This window comes from Zonotrichia leucophrys, chromosome 2 (assembly GCF_028769735.1).
Source record: "Zonotrichia leucophrys gambelii isolate GWCS_2022_RI chromosome 2, RI_Zleu_2.0, whole genome shotgun sequence".
Taxonomy (NCBI): Eukaryota; Metazoa; Chordata; class Aves; order Passeriformes; family Passerellidae; genus Zonotrichia; species Zonotrichia leucophrys.
Window position 1 is genome coordinate 11621414 of NC_088171.1, and position 16672 is coordinate 11638085.

Here is a 16672-nt window from a genome sequence, read left to right on the forward strand (position 1 = left end):
GTGTTCTGATTTCCTGATGCTCTGGTTAAGTGCTCAGTGCTGGAACACTGCCTGTCTTTCATAATATGAAAGTTTGTTTCTCAACTTGTTTTCTCTGCTGAAGAGTGACTTCATCCATAATGAAAAACTAAAGTGTATTTGCAGATCCGATATAACTGGGCCCCATATGGTGGACTGAAAATCTGATCAGCTTTATTTAGACGAGAAAGATGGGGTGGGGGGAGGGGAATGGGGGGGAAGAGTATCTCAATAAAAATATCTGCACCATCATTTAAAAAAGAATCAAATCATAAATGTCATCTGCTGCAGTGCTGCAGTCCAATCCATGTCTGCATTTCTACTGTACCGTCCAAATCTGCATCCCAGGGCATTTTGCGCTCATTAAGAGTTAATTAGCTCAGAGGCACATACAATTCCTAAAAGAATAATTTTAAAAATGCTAAACAGAACAAATAACTTTTAACTTTGGATTTAGAAATTCCCCATAGTCAGAGCTTTCTTTACTTCATTTGGCAGTGGGTTCCAAAGCCAGAGAGCAAAGAGACTCACTAAAGGCGAAATAACGACATGACTTCAGATAACATATAAGGGCGATAAGAAATTCAGCATTTGCTGATCTCAGGGAGTGACCTGGGACATTAAAGAACAGCAAATCCATTAAACATGAAGCCTCTTAGCTAAAATAAGTCAGGCGAACATTTTTTTGTCTTGATTCCATTGCCTAAAAGGATGCCAGTGAAACTCATGGAAGCAAAGGAGTAACAAAGGTGAATACATGTGGAATGCTGGAAAAACAACCAGGAAGAGTGTTTAATCTGAGAGAGGTCATTTCCAGGACATCATGTTGCCCTAAATTTCCAAATGGATATTCCAAAGCAAAATGGAAAGGAGGAAAAGAAGCAGTTTATTTTTTCAGATGGAGAAAAATAATGAAGAGGTGCATGGCTCAGCCGCACAAGAGATTTAATACTCTGAAGATTGCTCCTTCTTGTGCAGCATTAATTTCAGAGCTTTGAATACTCTGGTCCTGTAAGTTGGCCAAGCTGGGTGTGGCATTGGGTTCCTCAGCTACACCCATCCATGCAGCACCCTGCTTTCCCTCTAGCACACACCAGAGCAGCTATTTGGCTTGACCTAGTTCTGTGAAATGAAATCAGTGACAGCATTTCTGCCTATTTAGAACCTTAAGACTGGTTCTCAATGCTTCTTAGGAAACCTTAACTGGTTACAGACATATCTAATGCACACAGGACAGATATGGTGGAGATAAGAGTGGCTGCATTTATCCCTGCTCAGTGGAGAACCACAGATTTCATTCCAGATATTTTCTAGCTTTACTTTTAAACAATAATCCTAGACTACTAAAGGATACATATCCAGATGGTTATTCCTGAGGGGATATAAACCAGAAAAATCCAACTATTTATGGCTATTGTGAGTGTTATTGAACTTTAAGGATCCAGGCTAGACTATATTATCTGCCATCAGAAGTAACTTATAAACCATCTGCAAAAGGAATGGTTCTTTTCTTCTATCAAAACAATCTCAGAGAAAAGTTGTGTTTGGTGATACCACAGTTCCTACTGCCAGATATGAGTGAAAATAAAAGTCTCCATCTGGAGTAAATACAAGAGCCAAATACATGTTGGCAGCTTCTGAACAGCTATCAGGTTAGTAAAAGAAAAAGGGAAAGTTTCTGAAGATGAAGGAAAAATAAGAGTAGAAACTTACCTTGTAAAAGAGAAATTCAGTACAATTAATAGAGATGCATGCAATTGCTCTGATCATGTAATGGCAGAGAAATTGAAGCCCAGGGCAGGGAGACAGGGGTGAAAAAAATAGAAAGATATGGACAGTCAGAAATTTGAAATTGTTTTCCAATCTACATAGAAGAATAAATGATGAAATGCTTCCTAAGTGCTGAACCTAGCAGGGATTTGGGGTCTGGTACAGATCACCACTGAAGCCAGTGGAAGGATTCCTGACTCTTGCATGTCCAGACAAGGCTCAAGTGGCAGGGATGGGAGCTCAGGCATGCCCATACCCTGGCCAGGCAGGGTGAGCTCCATCACTCTGGATTTGGGTGCATGTTGGGAGTAAAAAGCAGGAGTCAGGGGAAGAATTGACCTTCAAGGTGCTGAGTTTTTTTAAAATACCCTGCTTTGATTTGCCTGCTATCAAAATCTTTTCATAGGTTCTCACATAAATTCTTCTGTACAAAAAATAATAGTCTCAGAGAGACAAGGTCAGTCTTGTGAATACAGTGAGTGATACAAGTAAGGCAAAGAAGACTCCCTGACCCCCATCCAAGGGCAAATCTGCCCTAAGTAGCACTCAGACACTGAATATTGCCTAAATGCCCTCTGCCTCTGATGGAAACAAGTTTCTTGCTCAGGCTGCTGCAGAAGAAAGAAAACTTAATGCTAAATTGTTCACTGAGAGATCCTACAGTACTTAATGAGCTGTATTTTAACATATACAAGGAGTCTGGAAAGATGAAAAATAGATGTCATTACTATTATAACTGCATTGTGATGTCTGAAGTATTCATCTGTCCTTGATTAGTATATCAAATTACTTCTGTTATCCACAAAAGAAAATCAAACTTTAGATCACACCATTGCAGAACCAAAAACTTTTAGGGATTTCTCAGCACTAATATTTCAAATGGTATAAATAATTAAATGTGTTCAAGTTTGCAATGGGAGTCTTCAGGGTAAAACTGACATTCAGCAGGAGTAGTAAGGATATTAAAATCAATAGATTATAAAGGAGAAAGCCTTTAGTAAACATTTTCTATTGAAATCCTGTCTTAGGGTTTATAGGGTAGAAATATCAAAAAGGTTAGATTTGCATATGGATGGGAGGAAATATTCTACTATACAGATATCACTAAGGGCTCTGTTTTTGCTGTCTCCCAAGTACTTTATTTCCAGAATCTCACTGACATTTGGGGGCTAGATGTTGAACAGGATGAATGGGGATCAGGCTGAATTAAGTTCACAACTCTCTTCCGATAAAAGGAGATGCACACCCAATTCATTTCACTATCCAAGAGGGAAACACACACTCATTGACAGTGGGAGTTTGTATGTTTTTCCTGCAGGGAACTCTCCCTGCCTAAATGGGAGGAGAGGAAAACACAGCACAGAGATCAATCCTGAAGAGCTGCTCCTGGTCAGGCTGTTTAGCAAATTGCTACACATTTTTTTTCCCAGGCTTGTAAATAAGTTTGCTGTAGTTAGTTGGAGATTCATTGATAAGTGATTGTACCCTCAAGTCAATGAATTAGTCAGGCTCTTCCCAGCTACTACATCATCTTCAAGATGCAGCCTTGAGCAGAGAAATAGCTGAGGGTCGTGGCTTGCCCTCCATCATCAGTCTTCTGAAATCAATTTAGTGCCAGGGGCTCCCCCAGCACAGTGGAGAGGAATGGAGAAGAATGTGGGTGGAAGGAAGGAAGTGGCGGAAGGAAGTGGCGGAAGGAAGTGGCGGAAGGAAGTGGAGGAAGGAAGGAAGGAAGTGGCGGAAGGAAGTGGCGGAAGGAAGTGGCGGAAGGAAGTGCGGAAGGAAGTGGGAAGGAAGTGGCGGAAGGAAGGAAGGAAGTGGCGGAAGAGGAAGTGGCGGAAGGAAGGAAGTGGCGGAAGGAAGGGAGGAAGGGAGGGAGTGGCGGAAGGAAGGAAGTGGCGGAAGGAAGGAAGGAAGTGGGCGAGGAAGGGGAAGAAGAGTGGCGGAAGGAAGGAAGGAAGTGGCGAAGGAAGGAAGGAAGGAGAAGGAAGAAGGAAGGAAGGAAGGAAGGAAGGAAGGAAGGAAGGAAGGAAGGAAGGAAGGAAGGAAGGAAGGAAGGAAGGAAGGAAGGAAGGAAGGAAGGGAGGGAGCTGGAAGCTGGAGGCTGGGCTCATTCTTTACCCTCATTCCTTGGTAAAAAGGGACAATTTTCACCCACATTTCAGGGAAATTGGGAGGCAAATGGCACTGTCAGTGATGAGACCCTCTAAGCAGAGTCACACAAGGGCTTCTGCAGCCAGACTGGAGGCTGCAGTCCACAGCCTATCATAACTCAGCCCTCCTTCCGCATGTGCAGGCATTTGCAGATTATTACTCAAAGAACAAGGCTCTGCCAGGGAATTCATTGTGGTTCTTTCCTTGAGATGTACAGGAATTATTTCTCACTGATCATAACTCCTGAGTATTGATCATCATGTCTGGTTGTGGCTTACCCCTGAGGGTCACTGTATATGGGCTTTGTTTTATCTTAGATGGCTGTGGTTTTATTTTGTCTGGCTGTGTGTTTCATTTCAGCTGAACTGTGCTGATATATCCTGTGAACATCCTGACTCAGAGAGGTCTTCTCAGTTGTGCTATTTAGAGGGGGATGGGGCTTGTGCTGCACAGGCTGCATGTGGCAGCAGCTGGGTACACATTTCTACATGGAGCTTTTAATGAAAACTCCAATAAAGCACTCCTGACACTAAGTATCCTCACAGTTTTCTTATCAAGATTGATGAGGAAGATCAACAGATCCCATTGATTCAGTCAAAATAATCACTTTCACCACCCTCCCCTATCTGTTCATAGTCCTATTACAAATGTTTTAGCTACATATGATGCTGAGCTGCCTCAATGAATTCCTGATTTCTGTGATCACCAAATGTCCCAAATTTGCTTTGCATTTATTAAGGCTCCTCGGTGGCTTAGCTGACCTGGGCTGGCATGGCCAGTTTGTGCAGACTGTGCAATAGAATCCTGGGCTCAGAGTGATTATTTGCTGTCTACTTCCCTCTCCTCCCTCACCCTGGCTGGAGGCTGATTGCTCTGCTAATTTCCCAGGCCCCACAAAACATATTTGCCTTCATGCTGTTGCTTCTGTCATTAGTGATCATTTACTAAATATCAGCACTGTGCTGGCTGCTGCGTGAAGCAGACTTTGAACATAGTCCCTGTGTGGCAGACAGAAGAATGATGAAATGCCCCAAAAGATGCAACAATGGGATTTTAAAAAAGACAATTCCTTCTCTCACCCATTTTTCTTTTGTGCCTCACGGTAAACTCAGGGTTTTATAAAAGCTATAGCACTGCCTGTGCTGGAGTTGAGAGGATACAAAATACATGGAAAAATTCAGATTAGAAAAAGGTGGAATGGGAGGATTGGTTAAGGTCCCTCTTCGGTAAAATTTGGCATTAGGTTTCCCAATGACCTCTTTAGGTTTTAGATTTGACCCTATTTTAATGAATGGGGAGATCTGCTAAAAAACATAATAAGATTTTGCTGAATTTTTCATACCCCCAGCATATGCTCCACCAATGCTTAAAGGCTCTGGTAGGTTTCTCACTTATTATATTTCTTGAATGGCTAAATGCCATCTGAATGACCTCCACTGCATCTGAAGCTCTTTTACTAGGGACCACAAAAGTCTCCTGATAAAATTTGTTATAAATATTTTCAGTAAACTTTTTAGTCAAAACTGGCAAAGAGGAACTGTTTAGAAGTTCACAGATTTTTGTCTTAAAATAATGAATTTTTATACATAAATATCAAGTTTAAAATGGGGGAAACACACCCCAAGTTTTATTGGGGCATTTGGGGGTGATGGGAAAGGACAAATTTAGAAACCAAAAGCTGTGATAAAAGTTCTTCCATAATGAAAAAAGTTTCTGAATTTTTACCTGAGTACCACTATGGGATCCTGTAAATGAGATTAATCAGTGTTAAATATCTCAAAAGAAATATATAGTCACAGCAGGAAGTAAAAAGATCAAAGTGAAATTTATTCTACAAGCTCAGTGAAAAAAATTGGTCTGTTTTCTCAATATATGCCTTGACTACAGGGAATCAATCAAACAATATAATGTATCTTTTTATTTGTTTCAGAAACCCCTGGAGTGACTGAAAGAAAATAGAACACATAAAATAAGCATACTATTGAAAAAGGAAATGCTGTCAAATCCAAATGCCTCAGCTCTTCCAAAAAGTAAGGTTTTTTATTCAGTAGGAAAACATTTTGCAAAAAGGTTTAATTAGAATCTTTAAATTTACATTAGTGTGCTAATGTTAGGATGCTAATGTATGAGCCCCCTCTATTTGAGGCTGATTCACTGCTGTCTGCATTCATCTTGCTCAAAAGAGATGCTACCAATAGGTAGCATTTCAATGAATTTAGAGGAAACAAGCTTTTCCACGGATATGAGCAGTTGTTCCCTGAAGGAGGCTGTGCTGGTTGCCAGCTTTGCTCCTTCTGCATACAGCTCTGGTAATGAACAATGTCCACAGCAATTTTGCAGAATCATTCCTGAAGTCAATACTGCACCTGCTAACAAATACCAGAAAGGAATGGTTGTTTGTTTGCCTTTTTACTTTTCTTTTACTGATCATTAATCCAAAAGCCTTCTTCCTAGAGAGGCACACATAAGGTTGGCTGCAAGTGCTGAATAATTCAAAAAATGAAGTAGTGTTCGCTTTGCAGCCTTGTTCCTGCTTTAGGACAAGCCTCAGGTGTCAAGCTGTTGTACACTACAGATATTAAATTAGCACCAATGGGTTTTCTTTAACTAGATAAAAGCTCTGTAAAGCCACCAGTGTCTAAGAAAGGCTAACTGTAAAAACACTTTTATGGTCTCTATAAAAAAACCTAGATTTTAGATTAATATTATGAATTGCCTCTCTTTAATAAAATCAATCCTTTATCTGAGAAATGTCTTTTCAGTTTTCAGTTTCCTTGCTTTATCTTGCTTAGGTGCATTAAAATGGATATCATTTGGAAACTGATGGTGGCAAAGCCCTTGTCACATACAATTCTCCTGGCTGTTCGAGGTCCACTCTCTTCCCAAAGCTGAACCAGTTAGCAGCTCTTGGGTAAGTGCTCAAAGCAGGGAGAGAACAGTGCTTGCTCAAATCCCTTGACCATCATTTTGAAAATCTATGCCTGTGTGTTTATGGTTCTCATTAATGGTCTGTGCTATTAAGCTCCTTGCCTGTCACACATGTGCTTTGTTAGATAAAGCAGGGAGCAGCCAGTGTCCAAAACAAATTTAATCTCTTCTGAACTGCTGATCCCAGCAAGGCACAGCACGACTCAACTTTCTGAATCACTGCAGAGCAAGGCATAGAATACTTTGTGTGGCAATTACTATACAGGCATTGGATTTCTTCCTTTCTTCTTGTTAAAGATCTTGCTGTCATTTGCTCTAATGATTCTCAAATTTGGCTGTAACCTTGCTAATAAACTTCCCCTTGGCTGAGAGGGGTGGTAAGGGAAGTTGCACTTCATGTTACCTCACTCTTCTCTGGGCTTCTTCTCAAATGTGGGGTTAGCAGGGGTAGTTCTCATCATCCAGGGTGGCTTTGTGCCAGGAGAGGCAGAACCATGATTTCCCCTGAATCCCAATTGCCACTCAGGCACCCTCTGAGCCATTTGGGACTGGTGTGTGCCTGGCACCAGAGTTAAAACAGCCCTTCCCTGATTTGCTGTCCCTTACTGGATAACACAAATTATTTACACAACAATGCTGAAATCAAGAGTTGTTTTTTTTTAAAAACAACTGCCAAGAACATGCATGTGAAGCCAAAAAATCAATCTTCCTTTTAGCCCATGTTCTAAATCCCAAACATCGCTGTCCCATCACCTTCCCCTCCACTCAAGAAACTCCTAACCAGTGTTCACACCTAAAACTTAAGAATGCAATTTTTAAAACCTTGTGACAATACTCTTGGGCAAAACCTGTTGCCTCAGCGGACTTGCCTTTAAACAAGACCTCAGGAGCATGAGGCCACAAGGCACTGTGTGGGCTGTCCACAGGACATCCTCCACAGGCTGACCTTCCCTTGTGACCATTCCTGTGAGAGAGGTGTAAAACATCTGCCTGCAGTTAAGTGGAAAGTCACAGTTTTCAGTTAGAGCTCAGATTTCTTACAGCAAATAAAATTTTTTAGAAGAATTCCTCATCATGGGAAAGTTGTTTCAAGTAAGCAGTAAAATAAGAGCTCTTTGTGAAGAAGAAAAGGAATAAATGGATACAACCAGTAATTCAGTTGAAAATTATTATTTCTATTTATTTATGTACTTCCAGGAAAATATCAAAGCAATTTACCTACAAATTGACCAAACCCTACAAAATTTATGTAAGAGATGTAAATATATTTATTCCCATAAACTGATCATTAAATTGAGAGCCAACCTGCTCTAATATTTTGCTCAGGTAAGCCAGTGTCAAAGCCAAGAAATGTACAATTCTTCCTTTACAGAGAAAAAGAAAAAGGCTAATACAAATGTCTTTTTACCAGCACACTGTACTTGAGGAAGGATACCTGAAAGTATCTCTAAGGGGTCTGGCATTACACATCTGGACTCCTTTTTACAGCTGTGGGGTAAGAAAAAGTCTCCTGAAATTCAGACAGCAATTTTGGTGAGAAAAGAGGAATACCCAGCTCCATATCCAGCTCTCAGAATATATAAAACTGTCGCACCAATCTGTGTTTCTAAGGTAATCACTGGTTGTTAGCTCACTTGTTAAGCTGCACATAACCTAAAGGACACTCCAATAAATTACTTTCAGCATGTTTCTCTCTCCTGCTCTGCTCACAGGGATCCTCAGCCAGGAGGAGCTGGCACACAAGCCTTGTGCTACCCTTTTCAGTCTATGAAATTGTCCTGCCAAAACCTGAGCAAGGAGGGGGGTGTAGAACACAAGGGATACACAAAATTCTTGGACTAGAGAACTGATTAATATGGACAGCAAGGAAAAATGCTCTGCTTTATTTCTGAAAATAATACAAGGAAAAAAAATGAAGGATTTCAAGGCTGTCTGCCATTGCACCTTTGTCTTCCTGCCTTTCTTCTTCCTTTCTCCTCATATAATTGTTGTTTAACCATTTTCTTCACTTCTTCTGTCGAGTGAATCTGTACTTTGCCTCACAGAGGCATTGCATAGGTGGTCTAGAAACCCAGACAAACTATTATACAAATTGAAGGCTGTCCAGTTTCTGATAACACCAAAACTAATTTATTTTTTGTTTATACTCCACTACCTTTGACAAAGCTTCTTCTAGAGATTTATATCTCCATCCTTACTGCCTTCCAACTGTTTGTCATTTTTTTTTGCTTTGCAACTGACAAAAGAAAAAAAAGCACCCTGACATCAACCTTGGAAGAGGTACTGAGTACAGAAGGTTTTTTTTCAGATGTGATAAAATCTTGCCTAAAACCATGTCCAACCTTTTCAGCAGAAAGTCCAGATGGCTTTGCAGCCTGTACAACAGACTTTATTCACTGATGCTTCTCTAAGTGTCAGCAGGGTGTTGTCTTCCAGAACTAGTAAATGTGCAATGAAAGGCAGCTCTGAGGGGAGAAATAAACACAAACAAAAAACCCTCTCACTTAAATCCCCCTGCCTCCTCCCAAATTAATCTGAGAATTTCTACACACGTCTGACTGAAAGGCGCCTCTGGGTGGAGAAAGGCTTTGCAAACAAGAGGAGGTGTAAGGGATGAGGTCACAGCTCAGGCAGCTCTGGGGTGAGCAGTGATTTGCACTCTCACTGCTGGCCTGGTCACCCTTGCCTGCATTGCAAGTATTTCATCTACAGGATCAGGACCCTTCCTGAGTCTGTATAGACTTCAAATTGCAGCACCTCATAATGCTGTTCTTGCTGTGGTCAAATTAGCACAAAGAAGCATTCATGAGTGTGAATGGCAGGCAGAGAATGGGGAGGATGAAGGCTCAAGGATGTGGGGTGAGTTTCTGCCCCTCTACCTGAATCCCCTGCAGTCTGATGGTGCCAGGCATGCCACCAGCCCCTGCCTCAATTTCCAGTCTGTAAAATGGGAACAGCCAAGAAGTCATGCATCTGACTTCTTTGATACAGGTGAGGGTCAAAGTACTGAAAAGGAGACTCAGAGGTGACTTCATCCCTTTCTACAACTTCCTGAAAGGTGTTTGTGGTTAGGTGGGGTTGGGCTCTTTCTCCAGGCAGCAACTGACAGAAACAGAGGACAGTCTCAAACTGCAATAAGAGAAAAAAAGGTTGGATATTCAGAAAAATTTTTTTATGGAAAGAGTGATAAAGTTCTGGAATGGTCTGCCTGGGGAGGTGATGGAGTCACCATCCCTAGATGTGTTTAAGAAGACTGGATGTGGCACTGAGTGCCAGGGTTTAGTTGAGGTGTTGGGGCTGGGTTGAACTTGATGATCTTGAAGGTCTCTTCCAACCCAGTCATTCTGTGATTCTGTGATAGGGTTTTACTTCAGTTTATGGCCCAGCTCTGTCCTGCCCAGCCCTCCACTCTACATAGCACCTAGCTTTAGATGTGGGCAGTAGAGGATGACAAGCAGAAAAGCTGTGTGGCCAGTGACAGCAGCTGGATCCTGCACCCAGCAACACAAGCAGGGCAGGTGCCTACACCAGGAGAAAAACTGCTCATCTTGGTACCACTTCTGAGTCCTGAGAGGGAACCAGGAAGAATAAAAAGCTCCAACCACTAGTTCATGCATCTATTGTCATTTTAACCATCACCTGTGTGACATGGATAACTCTGCAGCCATTTCACTGGTATTCCTGATTTTGTTAGAACTGTGTGGCTTTGGGGTTGGCAGCAATCTTGCTCCATGCTGTTCAGAGTTTATCCCAAGGCAAGCATGTTCCAATGCTCCTTGGTATGCCAGCAAGGCAAAAATATGTGATAACAGTAGTGGGGAAATTCTCAGAAGTAAAAAGCAAAAAAAAGAAAGAAAAAAACTGGTGTACAAAAAGCCTTTCCAGCATGTCTTCAGTTTTGTTTCTCGTTGACACACTATTCTTGTTCTGAGCTGACAGCTGCAGTCCAGCCTTTGTCAGGTAATTAATCTGGGTAGTTCACTTCCACAGGTGAGTAGCAGGTTGGCACAGTCTCCTCTAGCAGTGGTTTGTGGGTTTGTTTTTTTTTTTCTCTTTTTGGAACAGTGTGGGTATGAAAGCGTGCAGGTCTGTGTGTATGAATGTGGCACACAACACACTGACCTGGCCAGCCATTTGCTCCTTTCTCACTGCAGAGTTGTATGCTGCAGGTCTGACTCCTGTGCTTTGCAAGGTGAATGGAAGGAAACCTCAGACAGGAATTTAAAAGCATCAGACTTGCTTTCATTGATTACAACTGACAAAACATCAAAAACCCCTGGGTTTCTCTGCAAGCTTGAGCACCGTTGGTCTGATTCACACAACAATGTCGGCATATGTTTAGAAATGAAAGTGATTAAAAACAAGAGAAAGAGACTGTGAGACAGAGAGAAAAGTATTTCTTGGCAGGGAAATGGTGGGTGATCTACTGCATTTTAACATTTAGTTAATTGTAAAGTAATGCAGTAATAATAACATGTAAGCACATTTTCTTTTATGCAATGCAGACAGTGCACTGCAAGGTCACTGAGCTGGGAAACATGATTCTGTGGGTCTAGTGTCAGTTCCAAGATATCCTGTCACCAAAGACATACACCTTCAAGCTCTCCCTGAGCATCACAGAGCTACTTTCCTCTTTTTGATGGTTTCTCACCACTCCCACATTGTGCCCCAAGATATCTGTCTTGACAAATGGTTGGGTAATACATGGCTGGACAACACAATTGTATCTCAGTCTCTCTGTCCCCCATGGCCAACACCGGCTTTCTTTATGTCTTCTTTCTTATATTCCTTCTCCCTTATATTTCTTCTTCCTTGTTCCTATAATCCAGCATGTTCTTAAAACCTAACCTGCATATTAGACTGTTTTAGCTGAGTCCTAGGGTACCACACCCCTCTGTTGCCATGGGCAATCAAGAGATGGTTCAGTTCAGATTGTGCTGTGAGAGGATGCAATTTATGTCACAAATGTTTGCCTCCTTGATTAGTAACACAAACAATGTGGTGAATTGTAGCATGTCTCGGTCAAAGACAGCAAGCTTCAGTCCAGAGGGGCAGAGTGCCCTGATGGAAGAGCAGTGCAATGATCCCTAGGGAGAAAGCTATACTGGGAAAAACTTGTTAGGAGAGGTGGATTTAGAAAACTGAGCATTCTACACCTTTTCTTGAATGTTTGGTGTTGTTATTTCGAGGTGTGCATTCATGACCTACCCTCATTTCCAGTGGTCAGTCCACAGAGTCATGCAAGAGCCCTGAGTGATGGTCATATTTTGGTCATCTCTTCCCACAAAAGATTATTTCTCCTACTGACTGCCGGAAGAGTCCTGATATACTGGCTCAGCAGCAGATTAAATTGGTTGTCTACCCCTTCAGTTTGAGTGCTGCAGTAATACTGAATAGGTAGCAGTAGTAAGAGATCAGAATAAAGTGATCTCCTTACATCTGGAAATGGAATAAAATCCCCTCACCTACACAGCATTTAGCTCTACATTCATCACATTGCCATCTTTTGTAGTGAAATGTTCACATCGTATTGCAATGTCCTAGATATTAATTTTCATTGCCAGTAACAGGAGTCCTGTGCACTTAACACTGTCCTTGGAACACAGTAAAAATATGTTTCAGCAGCTAATGAAATTATCACAGACCCTCTGACCTGAAAAAACAAACAGCAAGGCTTACCCTTGCTGGCTAAAATGATGTGGTGCAGCTGTATTTTGTCACACAGTTTATATATATCTGAGTATATATATATATATATATATATATATATATATATGCATATGTCATGCCAAATTGTAGATTGCCATTTTATATATATTAAGGTGGTTAAGGAGGCTTTTTATAGATGACATTTCCATCACATCTCAGCAAATGTTTTGCTAAAATCTATGCTGTGTATCATGTATTTTATGGTTTCTTTAGCACATATAGGGTTTAACTGTTGGCAGACTAACACCAGCTTCTAACAGAGATGAAGCAGTATTACCATTTCTCTCTAACCAAACTTTCAGATCTCAGACTTTACTATTTGTTTTTTGACCTTAATATTTTTTGTCTAGCTAGATCTGAAAAAACCTTCAAAAGGAACTCTAATCAAAGAGGTACAGAGAAGTTTTTCAAGGCAAAGATGATGGCAGACCTCTCATTGGACAACTGGGAGCCTTGAGGGAAATTATTGTCATTGCAAAATATATTGCCATACCACAGAAAAGGACAAACATGAGCTTCCCTTGTGTTTTTTAAGTATCAGGCTTGCAAAGGGAGATGGTTGGAGGTCTTTGAAGAGCTTATTCTCATTGTAGGCACAAATGAGATATAAGGTTGTCCTTTTATGTTATGAGATACCAAAAATGCTTTACACCTAATGCTTTTTGGTATAGGCATGACAAACCAGGACAGAAGCTGCAATCACTTTGTTGAAACAGCTGTGGAACTCCGGTGCCTCAGTTTCTCTACCTGCACTCCTCTGCCTGCAGCTCCCCAAGGATCACTTCTCTCATGGCCTCAGTAAGAAATCTCTGGAGCAAAGCAAAGCATTGCAATTACAGTCCTGGCACGTCAGCAACATGGGCCAGGTCATCAAAGAGACAAAGTGAACTTTTATTTTCTTTGCAGGTGTAATTAAGCTATGAAACCAGTAATACGTATTCAGGATCAATGGGAGATGACCCCCCAAACATGTCCTTCTATCTGTGTCCTCATGGGTTAAGATAAATGGGCTATGGTGCTAATTTTGCCTTCTTGGTTGCCCTGCAAGGAAAGCAGAGGACTGTATGGGCTGTCAACACCTTACAGGAGAGGGGACAACCACTTTTCACTATGTAGCTCCAGCCACTGGCTTTGTGTACTGGCTGGTAGAAAATCATCATCTGTGAGCTCTCCAGGGAGTTCCACAACTGTCCTACCAGAGATACAGCAGACTTTGACCAGATGTCACTGGTCAGAGACAGCCCCTCAGCAACAGTGTTTGGGCACGGGGCTCCATCACAGCCAGCAACCAGTGCCATTGAGGACTTCTTGTTTTACGGAGAAAATGGCTTTCTTGGCCTTAAGGAGACTGTGGGCTGGTTTGTGTTCTGGTTTAGTGCCTGGCAAGAGTGTTTTTGCAGCTTGCAGCAGCTTCACAGGCATACATGGAAGTGTCAAAGGCCAGGTTGTATGGGGCCTGGTTTGTGGGTGGCATCCCTGCTTATGACAAGAGGGCTGGAACTGGGTGAACTTTAAGGTCTCTTCCAACCCAAACTATTCTATGTTTCTGAAAGAGCCCTCTTTGCTGCTATCTTGTTTTTTTTCTCCTGGAAAATCAAGGATCCTGGAACATTCATAGCACAAAATTTTCTGACAATCTCTTCAGAGATTAGCAAAGCCAAGAAACATGACACAATCTATGTTGAGAATTTTAGTTTAGAAGCCTCAAATGTAAAACCCAGCTCAAAAGGCATGGATGAGCATTATGTGAAGAAGAAATAAACACTTATTAAGGACTGGCACATGTTTCTGCCACATTTGGCAAAGGAACTGCAGCTGCTGACATCCTCAGTTAGTAAGAATAGGGCGTGCCACATCCATTTGCATGTGGCAAGCCCAGTTGTATGTGGCTGAGACTGCCATTCAACACGCTTCAATTTTAGGTGAGAAAGCACTGATAAAACCAACTCATAAATCCACCATCACCAATAATTTCAGAAAGTTCTTCTTTCCCCCTCCTTCAAAACTTTTCTGTGAGAGTGCAGTCATGTTACTAAGAAAAGAATTCAGAATCTGAGCCAAAGTTTGGCTCAGAAATCTATTGAGATTTTTACCTTTGCTTAAGCAGGCTTTGGTTTAGACTTCCTGTGTCTTTAAAAAACGAACACTTCTGCTATTTTTATGAGTTCAGCTTTTTATGCAAAGCTTTTAAAAATTTTTCTTGTGCATTTTATTTCATTTTACAGCAGTAGAAATTTGGAATAGTTTGTGGCTATCAGTGATGCTTACCAATACATTTTTTTTCAGGCCAGCTAGCATTGATAAATACCTGTAGCATGTCTTTTGCTAACTAATACTATTTCTAAAAATCTCAATGACTAAAAATCAGTGACTCAGAACTTACTGCAGGCGATTGCAAATAGCAGCTCTCAATTACAGATTGCAGAGAGACTATAAACCACCATATGAAACAAGGGGTGGGGTATTGAAACACACTTGCTCAAGAAAAGACTTCACAAATGCCTCTTGAAAAAAGCAAGAGGAGATGACAGCCAATAATCCTTGTCCCTTAACTTTCCTTACAGATTTTTGTCTTCTTCCTTATGCACATGCTTGTTTACCATTCTTTTTCCTCTACAGATATTTACTACTCCTTCTGAATAACACTGACGCTCTTTACAAAGGTTTATCTTGTTACCACACACAAACTCCTTCCCCTCTTACCCTCCAGATTAGTTTTTTTTCATTTCTTTTTCCTCCTGCTACCATTTCTAGTCTGTTTGGAGTGGAGGAGGATCTTGAGCATTACAGATATATGGGAAAGAGGGGAATATTGTGATGCTGGATCTGGGTGGTACAACCTGGTGTTGGACAGAGACAGAAGCTGCCACACATGGAGCCAAGGATGATGCTCAGAGCACACACTGAAGACTGTGATCATCCCTGTTATCAGGCACAAGACATTTCCAAGTAGATTGATATCATGGGTATAGCTGGTCCTCAGAGGACGTCTGCCTGTTAGCCCTGGTTTAGGATCAGGTATTGGATGAAGAGGGACAGCATGTAACAGGAATTAAGCTCATTTCCTTCAGTGACTTTTCAGCTTTACTCCAATTTCAGAGCCTGCTCACAGTTCCTCACCACCACCCATTGGTGAGCAGAAAAATAGACCAGCAGCAGGAAAGTCCTTGGCTCCCTTTTTATTTTTTTTCTTAAATGCTAGAGAAAGCTGGCTAGAAACTAGGAAATCACTGCTTTGTATTTTACAAAAATTAGAAAGTTCTGTCCTAAATCCTCCCTACTGTGCTTTTTGTGGGACACAAGGAAAAACTTTCAATCACATTTGAAAATTAATAAGAAATAAAAGTCCTGAAGTCCAAGATAAGTGATGTGTATGTGGGTTAGATAGATGGATGGAGGCAAAGGGGCTTTGCTGAGATATGCTGCAAAAAACCAGGTATCTGAGACTGTACAACTTTACCAATTTTACTTTGTTTTTAGCTCCCTAAGACCCTCCTTTTACTTTGCCCTGAGGAGTCTTAGCTGAGGAGCAGAAGGGGCTGCTGTACCAACTGCAGAGTGAATCAAAACACTCAAAGTCCCAGTATGGACGTTCCAATTGCACGGGCAGATGGGTGCACGTGTGCAAATACCATGAGTTTGGCAGCAGCTGGGAAACAGCCCTGCTCTGCTGCATGGATCCTCTTGGACCTGCAGGCACACCCCACTCCGTGGGCACTGCTCTCCCACCCCTTCCCACCTCCTGGGCACGCACCATGGCTGGCTGAGCACGAAGCAGCCGGGTGTCACCTCTGCCAGGGCCAGTGTTCCCAGTGCCTCCCAGCAAGCCATACATCATCAAATATTGACACAGCTCCACTAGACTGCCACTGCTGACATTTAATGTATAGCTTCAGGTGCTCTTGCTTTAATACTAAAGGGTCAGTGAGGGATCGAAGGAAATGCATTTGTCCTGTCAATGTGCTTGAAATGGCCAGGGGGGAATGACATCGCTGCCAAATTCCCACCAGCTCCTTCCTTGGCATCACCCAGTTAAGAGGATGGAGGCCAGGATTTTAGTCAGCAAGTGAATACTGCTGCCTGCCCTCCAACA

The 16672-nt window shown here is 41.8% G+C and overlaps 1 protein-coding gene across 1 annotated transcript in view; it reads right to left on the reverse strand.

Annotated features, from left to right (window-relative positions):
* The window catches only part of ADARB2 (adenosine deaminase RNA specific B2 (inactive)), a 313951-nt gene that overhangs the window by 62924 nt on the left and 234355 nt on the right, over positions 1-16672 (reverse strand). The gene's annotated exons all lie outside the window — the stretch shown is intronic.